The 13,339-nt window shown below is 40.0% G+C and overlaps 1 long non-coding RNA gene across 1 annotated transcript in view; it reads right to left on the reverse strand.

Annotated features, from left to right (window-relative positions):
- Positions 1-954: 954 nt before the first annotated feature.
- LOC120851808 overlaps positions 955-13,339 on the reverse strand; it is a 27,738-nt gene continuing 15,353 nt past the window's right edge. The window contains exons 2-3 of the long non-coding RNA XR_005718412.1: positions 11,708-11,781; positions 955-1,124 (exon numbers count right to left, since the gene is read on the reverse strand). This is a non-coding gene — a long non-coding RNA (uncharacterized LOC120851808). The remainder of the gene's footprint in view (positions 1,125-11,707; positions 11,782-13,339) is intronic.

Raw genomic sequence — 13,339 nt, forward strand, 5'->3', positions numbered from 1 at the left:
CGGGATCCAGTTCTGTGCCTACCACTGCTTCTATATCATTATGCTGGGATCATGTCCCACGACCTAATAGAGATGGGGCTTTGATTATCATGCTGTGACTTCAGGCTGGTAGGATCAGATTGTTATTCAGGATTTAGCAAAGGCTCAGCAGTAAATAATCCACCTTAATGAAGTAGCTGCAGGAGATGTGGGTTCATTCCCTGGGTTGAGAAGATCCCCTGGAGGAAATAGCAACCCACTGCAGTATTCTTGCCTAGAGAATCCCATGGACAGAGGAGTCTGGTGGGCTACAGTCCTTGGGGTTGCAAACAGTCAGACACAACTCAAACAACTTAGCACGTGGGTTTTAACTTCAAGACAAGGTTGTCACTGGAAGGATATACCTACAGGTTCTTGTGAAAGTAGATTCAGTTCACAAATGTTATCATAGACACAAGCTCATTTTATGATCCATGGAGTTACCGTGAGCCTCAATGAAACAGAAAGGAAGTTTCCTAGTAGGCAGGCAGATAAAGAGTAGGGCACTAAATAAAATGGATTCAACCATGTGACAATGGGTTCTTAGTAGGCAACTCAGTTCTCTTAAGGAAGGAATTATGCTTGTTTATTTCTGGAGAACAAGGTAAAAGTTTAGTTACCTTCTGTGGTTTAGCTCTCTGAGAGTAAGTAGTAACTGTACTATAGAATTTAGAAAAGATCAACTAAAAGCATTATGTACAATGAATGAGGAGGAAATGGGAACCCATTCCAGCATTCTTCCCTGGAAAATCCCATGGACAGAGGAGACTGGCAGGCTATAGCCCACAGGATTGCAGAGAGCCAGACATGACTGAGCACGCATGCACACAGACACAATGAATACATATATAAGTTTATGTGTTCCTAGATTCATATTTGTGAAAATATGAGGTACTAAATATGGAATATGAGCAGGCTTTTCATCCACTTGAAATCTCTAATTTGATTCTAATTTTATTTCTCAGTAAATGTGCCTTACTTTTATACTGTTTTCTGGGAAGATCAAGACAAGATCAGGTAATGTAAAGGACTGGTGTGTGCTCCTTGTGAGGAAGGTGTCCTGGGGTAATTGCTATTTCCTTTATTCAGCATGGTGAATTTGGCCCCTGGATTGGCAGACAAAGGGTAGAACTTTAGAGGGTGTAGAATGACTTGTATAAGTGATTTGTTGGCACCATTCAAAGTTAACACTCTTTTGTCAGTTTGATTCTCTTTTTATTAACTCTTCTTCAAAACAACTTCTTCTAGTTTAATCCTGGGAATCTCAAGGGAAGAAGAAGACCATCAGAAAGCCAGATCATATGTATAGTTAGGGTTCATTATAAACCATATTGCTCACCACCACAAAGCTATCCAAAGACAAGATCGACTCAGGGCATAGAGCAGCACCTTGTGAACTGAAGGTCCAAGGCTATCAGGCTCCAGGGGAGAGGAAGCAAGGTCTAGTTTTATGGATTGTTTTCTCAGTTGAGTTTAGTTGCTCAGTCGTGTCCAACTCTGCAACCCCATGGACTACAGCAGCCAGGCTTCCCTGTTCATTACCAACTCATGTCCAACTCATATTAAACTCTTGTCCATTGAGTTGGTGATGTCATCCAACCATCTCATCCTCTGTCATCCCCTTCTCCTGCATTCAATCTTGAGGTATGTTAGAGAGGTCAAGTTTCTTTGGAAATGAAAGTTCCCTTTAGCAGATATAGCACTTCCAAGATAATAATGAAACAGTGATGATCAGCCATGAGGTGGTGGTGCTATGGCAAGCACAATCCAAAGCAAAGTGGAAGCTAGGCTATGATCCTGGGCCCTACACTTAGGGGCTGGATTTGCTGAAGGGCCATGTAAGCCTGGTGGTTCAGGATAATATGTTGGTTAGAGGAAGAGCTAAATGCACCCATGTCAGTGCAGTAGATATGAAGAGGATCAGGCTACCTGCAATGTACTTTTGACCTCTGTGTATCTACCACTCCCTGGGAGGCCAACATTCGAGGGCTCATCTTTGGTTAATGGGCTTTGAGCATGAATCAAGAATAGATGCTTGGAAGTGACCAAGATGGTACAGTACAAAGACCCTGAGCTCACCTTCTCCCATGGGCACACCAAAGTTACAACTATTTTCAGAGCAACTATTGATGAAAAAGACCTGAAGACTAGCAGAAAAGACATTCTATGAATAAAGATATAAAGAAGGAACCACAGTGAGACGAGTAGGAAGGTGGAGATGTAGTACAGTCAAGACCAATACCCCTTCTGGGTGACCCACAAATAGGGGGATAATTACAATTGCAGAGGTTCTCTCCAAAGAGCAAAGGGTCTGGGCTCCACATAGGTTTCCCAGTCTGAGTGTTCTGCACAGGAAGATGAGCCCCCAGAACATTTGGCTTTGAAGGCCAGTGGGGCTTACTTTGAAGAGAGCCAGAAAAATATAGGAAGTAGTCATTCCACTCTTTAAGGACACACAAAAATTTTGCATGCTCTGAGATCCAGGGCAGACTGCAATTTGAAAGGAGCCTGAGTAAGACCGACCTCTGATCTTGGAAAGCCTTCCAAAGAGGAGGCAAGAGGCAACCGGACCTCACCATGGGAACATAAGCACCGGTGGCAGCCAAATTTGGCAGTTCATTCTACCATGAGGAAGCTAATGCTGGCAAGTGGCAGTTTGAAATCCTCTTTCTAGTTTATTAGCTTGGGACATGGTCCTGCTCACCAACCTGTGGCACCAATACTGGGATGCCTCAGGCCAAGTGCTACCTGGGTGGGGATACAACCTCACTCACCAATAATAGGCTGGCTGCCTTAGGACCTCCTGAAACCACAGCTACCCTAGGATCTGCCACCCCCACCCCCAGAGGGCCCAGGACCTGTCTTTGCCCACCAGTAGGCCAACATCATCAACTCTGCAAAAATCCAGACACTGCAGCCAGGAAGTCTAGAACCCAGTTCTGCCCACTAGTGGGCTAACAATAGCCTGGGACCCTCTGGGCCTGAGCCCTGCCTACTAGTAGGTCAATACCAGCTTTCAGACATCCCAGGTCACATAGCCAACTATATCAGGAACTAGTCTCATCCAACAGCAGGCTGACATTTATCTGAGACCCTTGCTCTCATAACCAGCCACCCCAAGATCTGGTCCCACCCGCCAGTGGGCTAGCACTAGCCCCAGGACACTCTGTGCTCTGTCCTCACCCACCAACCAGCTGACACCAGCCTCAGAATACCCTGTACTTCAGCTCAAACTCTACCTCCCAAGTGGTACACACAAGATCTAAAACACCTTGGGCCCCTCAGTCAGCTGCCCTGGAATCTGGCGCCATTCATTAGTGGGCTGACACCAGCTTTGGGACACCCCAGAACCCATAGCCAGCCATCAAGAACTGGGCTGGGCTAACCCACCAACATGCTAACACTAGATCTGGGACCCCTGGCCCCCAACCAGCCACCAGCAGGTCAGCACTAGCCCCAGGACCCACCAGGGATCCACAGTCAGCCACATCTTGAACAAGCCCCACTTACCAATGTCTGGCAGCCTCTATAAGGCAAGGCTTGGCAGTCAACAAGAACAACAGCCAGACACACCTAACAGACTGTCCACAGTAGTCAGTCTGCCACAACAGAAAGACCCCCATAACCCAGATTGGGAGCACCCCTAGAGCATATAGTTCTGGTGACAATATGAGAGTGTGCTCCTGGGACACACGGTAGGCCTTCTACATAAGGCCACTTATCTGAGATTGGAAAATGTAGCCAACCTACCCAATACAAACAAATAAAAATAACAAATTAGATAAAATGAGGTGACAGAATATGTTCCAAATGAAGAAATAAGATAAAACTATAGAAGAAGAAGAAGTAAATGAGGTGGAGATTAGTAAATGGTGAAGTAAATGGGAAGTCTGGTAGGTGTGTCTGGCTCCTGTTCCTGTTGGTTGCCAGGCCCTACCTTGTATGGAGGTGCCAAATCTGTACCAGTATTGGCACCAGTAATGAAATTAAATGAGTTATTAAGAAAATAACTGCACCTATCCTTCTCAAACTATTCCACAAAATTACAGAGGAAAGAATGTTTCTGAACTCATTCTACAGGGCTAATATTACCCTAACACCAAAACCAGACAAAGATATTACAAAAAAAGAAAATTGCAGCGTAATATCCTTGATTAATATAGATGAAAAAAATCCTCAAAAAAAATTTTTCAAACTGAATTTAGCAATACATTAAAAAGATCACACATCACTATCAAGTGGGATTTATCCTGGGGATGCAAGGATAGTTCAATATCCACAAATCATTTTGTGATACACTGCATTAACAAACTGAAGGATAAAAACCATGTGATTATCCCAACAGGTGCAGAAAAAGCTTTTGACAAAATTCAATATCTGTTTATGACAAAAACTCTTAACAAAGTGGGTTAAGAGAACATACCTCAACATAATAAATGCCATATATGACAAATCCAAAGATAATATTATACTTAACAGTGAACATTTTAAAGTATTCCCTTAAGATTAGAAATAAGATAAGGATGCCTACTCTTGCCAATTTTATTCAGCAAAGCATTAAAAGTTCTAGCTATAGAAATCAGATAAGAAAAAACATGTTGATGTATGGCAAAACCAATACAATATTGTAAAGTAATTAGCCTCCAATTAAAATAAATAAATTTATATTTAAAAATAAATAAATAAAAGAAAAAAACATTAAAAGGAATACAAATTGGAAAGTAAAAAGTAAAATTGTTAGTGTGTGCAAATAACATAATACTTTACATAGAAAGTCCTAAAGATGCCCCCCCAAAACTCCTAGAATTTATCAATAAGTTCAGTGAAGTTTCAGGATCAGAATCAATATATAGAAATCTGTTGGGTTTCTATACTAACAAGAAACTATCAGAAAGAGAAATAAAGAACACAATCTGATTTACAACTGTATCAAAAGGAATAAAATACCTAAGAATAAATCTAACTAAAGAGGAAAAAGATATATACTTGGAAAACTGTATGTTACTGATGAAAGAAATTGAAGATGGCACAAATAGATGAAATATATATCATCTTCACAAATAGAGAATTAATATTGTTAAAATGACCATACAACTATGGCTAATAAATTTTTGCCAAGAGAACACACTGGTCATAGTAAACACCCTCTCCCAACAACACAATAAAAGAATCTACACATAGATGTCACCAGATGGTCAACATCAAAATCAGACTGATTATATTCTTTTCAGCCAAAGATGGAGAAGCTCTATACAGTCAGCAAAAACAAGTCTGGGAGCTGACTGTGGCCCAGATAATGAACTTCTTATTCCCAAATTCAGACTGAAATGGAAGAAAGTAGGGAAAACCAGTAGACCATTCAGGTATGTCCCAAATCAAATCCCTTATGATTATACAGTGGAAGTGAGAAATAGATTTAAGGGACTAGATCTGATAGACAGAGTGCCTGATGAACTATGGACAAAGGTTTGTAACACTGTACAAGAGACAGGGACCAAGACCATCCCCAAGAAAAAGAAATGCAGAAAAACAAAATGGCTGTCCGAGGAGGCCTTACAAATAGCTGTAAAAAGAAGGGAAGTGAAAATCAAAGGAGAAAAGGGAAGATATACCTATTTGAATGCAGAATTCCAAAGAATAGCAAGGAGAGATAAGAAAGCCTTCCTCAGTGATCAGTGTAAAGAAATAGAGGAAAACAATAGAATAGGAAAGACTAGAGATCGTGTCAAGAAAACTAGAAATACCAAGGGAACATTTCATGCAAAAATGGGCTCAATAAAGGACAGAAATGGTATGGACCTAACAGAAGCAGAAGATATTAAGAAGAAGAGGCAAGAATACACAGAAGAAGTGTATGAAAAAGATTTTCATGACCCAGATAATCACAATGGTGTGATCACTCACCTAGAGCCAGACATCCTGGCATGCAAAGTCAAGCGGGCCTTAGATAGCATCACTATGAGCAAAGTTAGTGGAGGTGATGGAATTCCAGTAGAGCTATTTCAAATCCTAAAAGATGATGCCATGAAAGTGCTGCACTCAATATGCCAGCAAATATGGAAAACTCAGCAGTGGCCACAGGAATGGAAAAGGTCAGTTTTCATTCCAATCCCTAAGAAAGGCAATGCTAAAGAATGCTCAAACTACCACAGAATTGCACTCATCTCACACGCTAGTAAAGTAATGCTCAAAATTCTCCAAGGCAGGCTTCAGCTATACATGAACCGTGAACTTACAGGTGTTCAAGCTAGTTTTTAAAAAAGGCAGAGGAACCAGAGATCAAATTGCCAACATCCACTGGATCATCGAAAAAGCAAGAGAGTTCCAGAAAAACATCTATTTCTGCTTTATTGACTATGCCAAAGCCTTTGACTGTGTGGATCATAATAAACTGTGGAAAATTCTGAAAGAGATGGGAATACCTAGACCATCTGACCTACCTCTTGAGAAATCTGTATGCAGGTCAGGAAGCAACAGTTAGAATTGGACATGGAACAACAGACTGGTTCCAAATAGGAAAAGGAGTATGTCAGGGCTGTAGTTTGTCATCCTGCTTATTTAACTTCTATGCAGAGAACATCATGAGAAACACTGGGCTAGATAAGCACAAGCTGGAATCAAGATTGCCAGGAGAAATATCAATAACCTCAGATATGCAGATGACACCACCCTTATGGCAGAAAGTGAAGAAGAACTAAAGAGCCTCTTGAGGAAAGTGAAAGAGGAGAGTGAATAAGTTAGCTTAAAGCTCAACATTCAGAAAGCTAAGATCATGGCATCTGGTCCCATCACTACATGGCAAATAGATGGGGAAACAATGACAGACTTTATTTTGGGGGGGCTCCAAAATCACTGCAGATGGCGACTGCAGCCAGGAAATTAAAAGACACTTGCTCCTTGGAAGAAAAGTTATGACCAACCTAGACAGCATATTAAAAAGCAGAGACATTACTTTGCCCACAAAGGTCCATCTAGTCAAGGCTATGGTTTTTCCAGTAGTCATGTATGGACGTGAGAGTTGGACTATAAAGAAAGCTGAAGAATTGATGCTTTTGAACTGTGGTATTGGAGAAGACTCTTGAGAGTCTGTTGGACTGCAAGGAGATCCAACCAGTCCATCCTAAAGGAAATCAGCCCTAAATATTCATTGGAAGGGCTGATGCTGAAGCTGAAACTCCAATACTTTGGCCACCTGATGCGAAGACCTGACTCATTTGAATAGACCCTGATCCTGGGAACGATTGAAGGCGGGAGGAGAAGGAGACGACAGAGGATGAGATGGTTGGATGGCATCACCAATGCAATGGACATGAGTTTGAGTAGTATCCAGGGGCTGGTGATGGACAGGGAGGCCTGGCATGCTGCAGTCCATGGGGTTGCAAAGTCAGACACGACTGAGCAACTGAACTGAACTGAACTGAAATGACCATAGAACTGAAATCAATCCCAGATCCAATGCAATCTCTATCAAAATACTGAAGGCATTTTTCACAGAAGTAGAACAAATAATTCTAAAATTTTTATGGAAACAGAGAAACCCTGAATAGCCGCAACAGTCTTGAGAAACAAGAACAAAGCTGAGGGTACTACATTCCGTTATTTCAAATTATTCCATGATGCTACAGTAGTCAAAACAGTATGGTCCTGGCACAGAAGCAGGCACACAAGTCAATGAAACAGAATAGACTGTCCAGAAATGAACCCACACTTATATGAGCAATTAATCTATGACAAAAGAGGCAAAAATATATAATGGAAAAGAGACAGACTTTTTAATAAATGATGTTCGAAATCTTGGACAGCTTCATGCATAAGAATCAAACTAAACTACTTTCTCACACCATAGACACATACAAATTCAAATTGATTAAAGACTCAAAGGAACTGGAAATCTTAAAACTTCCAGAAGAGACTTCCCTGGAGGTTGTGTGGTTAAGACCTCTTGCTTCCACTACAGGGGGCACCAGTTTGATCCCTGGTTGGGGAACTAAGATCTTGCACACTGCAGGGCACAGCCCCCCCCAAAAAAAAACTTCTGGAAGAAGACATAGGCAGTATGCTCTTTAGGATCAACCTTAGTTAAAAAATTTTTTTTGACATATCTCCTTGGGCAAGGGAATTAAAAGCAAAAATAAACAAATACATCAAACTAAAAAGTTTTCACAGAGCTAGAACAAATAATTTCACAATTTGTATGGAAACACAAAAAACCTCGAATAGCCAAAGCAATCTTGAGAAAGAAGAACGGAACTGGAGGAATCAACCTGCCTGACTTCAGGCTCTACTACAAAGCCACAGTCATCAAGACAGTATGGTACTGGCACAAAGACAGAAATATAGATCAATGGAACAAAATAGAAAGCCCAGAGATAAATCCACGCACCTATGGAAACCTTATCTTTGACAAAGGAGGCAAGAATATACAATGGATTAAAGACAATCTCTTTAACAAGTGGTGCTGGGAAAACTGGTCAACCACTTGTAAAAGAATGAAACTAGAACACTTTCTAACACCATACACAAAAATAAACTCAAAATGGATTAAAGATCTAAACGTAAGACCAGAAACTATAAAACTCCTAGAGGAGAACATAGGCAAAACACTCTCCGACATAAATCACAGCAGGATCCTCTATGACCCACCTCCCAGAATATTGGAAATAAAAGCAAAAATAAACAAATGGGGCCTAATTAAACTTAAAAGCTTCTGCACAACAAAGGAAACTATAACCAAGGTAAAAAGACAGCCTTCAGAATGGGAGAAAATAATAGCAAATGAAGCAACTGACAACTAATCTCAAAAATATACAAGCAACTCCTGCAGCTCAATTCCAGAAAAATAAACGACCCAATCAAAAAATGGGCCAAAGAACTAAATAGACATTTCCCCAAAGAAGACATACAGATGGCTAACAAACACATGAAAAGATGCCCAACATCACTCATTATCAGAGAAATGCAAATCAAAACTACAATGAGGTACCATTTCATGCCAGTCAGAATGGCTGCTATCCAAAAGTCTACAAGCAGTAAGTGCTGGAGAGGGTGTGGAGTAAAGGGAACCCTCTTACACTGTTGGTGGGAATGCAAACTAGTACAGCCACTATGGAGAAGAGTGTGGAGATTCCTTAAAAAACTGGAAATAGAACTGCCTTATGACCCAGCAATCCCACTGCTGGGCATACACACCAAGGAAACCAGAATTAAAAGAGACACATGTACCCCAATGTTCATTGCAGCACTGTTTTTAATAGACAGGACATGGAAGCAACCTAGATGTCCATCAGCAGATGAATGGATAAGAAAGTTGTGGTACATATACACAATGGAGTATTACTCTGCCATTAGAAAGAATACATTTGAATCAGTTCTAATGAGGTGGGTGAAACTGGAGCTGATTATACAGAGTGAAGTAAGCCAGAAAGAAAAACACCAATACAGTATACCAACGCATATATATGGAATTTAGAAAGATGGTAGTGATAACCCTGTATGCGAGAAAGCAAAAGAGACACAGATGTATAGAACAATCTTTTGGACTCTGTGGGTGAGGGAGAGGGTGGGATGATTTGGGAGAATGGCATTGAAACATGTATAATATCATATATGAAACGAATCACCAGTCCAGGTTCAATGCATGATACTGGATGCTTGGGGCTGGTGCACTGGGACTACCCAGAGGGATGGTATGGAGAGGGAGGAGGGAGGGGGGTTCAGGATGGGGAACACGTGTATACCTGTGGTGGATTCATGTTGATGTATGGCAAAACCAATACAATATTGTAAAGTAATTAAGCTCTAATTAAAATAAATAAATTTTTATATAAAAAAGTTTTGCACAGGAAAGTAAGCTATCAACAAAAAGAAAAGTCTGACTAATGAATATGTGAAGATATTTGCAGACAACATAGCTGGGAAGGGGTTAATATCCAAAACATACAAAGAATTCATACAATGCAACATCACAAAAACAAACAATCCAATTAAAAAATGGGCAGAGGACATGAGAAGACATTTCTCTAAAGATGACACACAGATAACAAGAACGTGAAAAGATACTCAATATCACATCATAGATCATCAGGGAAATACAAGGCAAAACCACAATGAGATACTGGCTCGCACCTATCAGAATGTCTATCATCAAAAAGACAAGAAATAGCATGTTGTCAAGGATGTGGAGAGAAGGGAACACTTGTGCACTGTTGGTGGGAATGTAAATTGATAAATCCAATAGGGAAAACAGTATGGAGATTTCTAAAATAATTAAAAATAGAGCTACCATAAGAGTCTGCAATTTTAACCTGAGTATTTATCTGAAGAAAACAAAAATAGTAATTCAAAAAGGTATATGCACCCCTATGTTCACTGCAGCATTATTGACAATAGCCAAAACACAGAGGCAACCTAAGTGCCCATCAATAGATGAATGGATAAGATGTGTGTGGTATATGTGTGTGTGTTTATACATATATATATATACACATACAGATTTGTGTGGTATATATACACATATGGTATATATATATAATGCATACATATTTATGTGGGGTGCATATTACATATTTATATATACATATATACACACACATATATATTTATATATACATACATACACACATATATATACATACATACAATGGAATACTACTTATCCAATAATAAAGAACAAAATCTTCCCATTTGCAACAACATGGATGCATCTAGAAGATATTATGTTTGGTGAAATAAATCAAACAGAAAAAGACAAATGCTGTATTTTGTCACTTACATGTGGAATCTAAAAAAAAAAATGAATAAACATAACAAAACAGAGATAGTCACAGATACAGAGAACAAACAGGAGGCTGCCAGAGCGGAGAGGTGAGAGGAAGAGAGAAATAGGTGAGGGAGATTAAGAGATATAAACTTCAGTTGCAAAAGTAAATGAGTCATGAGTATGAAGCATACAGCGTGAGGAATATAGTCAATAATCATGTAGTACCTTTGTATGGTGATAGGTGCATAGTCTTAACTAGACATAGTTAAGAATTGATTTAGTGTCCTAGGTCAATGATACTCCATTAAAAAACAAGCAAACTTACAGAAAAAGATATCAGATTAGTGGTTATTGAAGGTGGAGGTTGTTGAGGGGGAACTGAATGAAGGCAGTCAAAGGTACACTTTCAATTATAAGATAAATAAGTACTAGGGATCCATGTGATGTATAATGTGATAAATATAATTAAAACTGTTGTGTGTTATATATGAAAGGGAGTAAATCCTAAATTCTTATCACAAGAAAAATACTTTTTTTTCTATTTGTTTTATTTTATTTATATGAGATGACTGACATTCACTGCTTTCCAGATGGCGCAGGGGTGAAGAATCCACCTGCCAATGCAGGAGACAGATACAAGAAGCACAGCTTTGTTTCCTGAGTTGGGAAGATTCCCTGGAATAGGAATGGCAACCCACTCCAGTTTCCCATGGACAGAGGAACCTGGCAAGCTACATCCCATGGGGTCACAAAGAGTTGGACATTACTGGTGACTGAGCATGCAGGCACGCAGAAATTGTAATCATTTCATGAGGCATGTAAGTCAGATCATTATGCTGTACACCTTAAATGTATACAGTGCTGTATAATAATTATATCTCAATGAAACTGGAAGAAAAAAATAAAAGAACAGATGCTCTATGTACTTACCACAGCTCCACTTAATGGAAGCATCCACAGTTGGTAACCACAGGGGAGTACAAAGGTGAGGTTCCTACCTGCAACTTTGGAGAACAGGGTTAGAATAAGCATGGTTGAGTTTGAAGAATATAAATAATTGCTATTGTACCTCTGAACCTAGGAAATTCGATTGATCTTTTAAGGCTGTTTCCTTCTGTGGTACTTGTTCATGGCTGCTGCCAAGTTCAAGTTCTTTTAAAAAAGAAAGAAAGCTCTATTGAGCCTCTTCCACAAATCACAAATCAAGACACTGAGCTAGGTTCTATCACCCATGTTCTTTCCTATCAACTTCATGAAACTGGCACTGTTTCATTTTGCAAATGGGAGAATGTATCTCATAGAAGTCAAGCAGATTGTCTAACTTCATAGAGCTAGTAAGTGGGTGGCCTGGATGTGAACTCTAGCCTTCTGATACTGACTCAGCATATATTTGTGTGCTCAAAATCACTGTCGTGTCCGACTCTTTGTGACCCTTTAGACTGTTGCCTGCCAGGCTTCTCTGGCAATGGGATTTTTCAGGCAAGAATATTGGATGGGTTGCCATTTCCTACTCCAGGAGATCTTCCTGACCCAGGGATTGAACCCACATCCCCTGTGTCTCCTGAATTGCAGGGGGATTCTTTACCCACTGAGCCATTGTGGCAGCCCCAGTGTATATTCAGGTGTTAGTAAAAAGTGAAGCAATCTTAGTGTGAAAGGTAGGTTTATTTTATTAGGAAACATATGACAAGAGTAAGTATCTTTTCCAAGATTGTAGATATCATATCTTCCGGAAGCCCCTGGTTAAACTGCCCTGGGATAAGATTGAGAAGAGGGGCAGAATATAAAAGTATTTCCACCCACATTTAAAGGGCACATACAGGAGAACAATCTTGACCTCTGAGAAGGAGGTCAACTGGTCTAGTAGGAGGAGGATCAGGAGGTTGTAACTATGGGATTGGGCATATATATGGGTTACCCAGAAATGAGGTCAGTATGTGAATCCATATATATATATATATATATATGCAGAAATATAATATGCAGAAAAGCAGGTTTTCTCCTAGGAGAAGTTCAGCAAGGACAAGTTAGACCCTCTGTACAGGACAGATTTCAAGCAGGTGGGGCTCAGTATAGGAAAACACAGACCCAGATTCAATTAGAGCTAAATGTCTTAATTTATAAATAAAGTGATGATGTGGATTTGTCAGAACGGTCCCAGTTTATAAGTGTTGGGTCTTCAACTTGGACAATAAATGTGTATGATCTTTCTGCTTGTAAGGCCCATGATAATCTGGCTACTCTTTACTTTTTTTTTAGCAGCTATTATTTATTGAGTAATTACTGTATGTCAGGTTACTTTTTCTTTACAAAAAAGTAACCTGACATGTGGGGCCCTAGGTGGGAAACCTTAAAAAAAAGGGCTAGCTTTTGCGGTCGGAAACTAAGATGGCGTCTGGTGGAAGAGATAGGGGCGTGGTCTATGTTAAAGTTTTTGATTGGCTCTCTTGATTTCCGTGGACATGGACAGTGGGTGATCACCACAGACTCCTGTTACAATGAAGCGCAGGACGACTTGACCTTTAACGTGATTGGTGCAACTATGGTATATTAAGATTTGAC

This window comes from Oryx dammah, unplaced genomic scaffold (genome assembly GCF_014754425.2).
Source record: "Oryx dammah isolate SB20612 unplaced genomic scaffold, SCBI_Odam_1.1 HiC_scaffold_2, whole genome shotgun sequence".
Lineage (NCBI taxonomy): Eukaryota > Metazoa > Chordata > Mammalia > Artiodactyla > Bovidae > Oryx > Oryx dammah.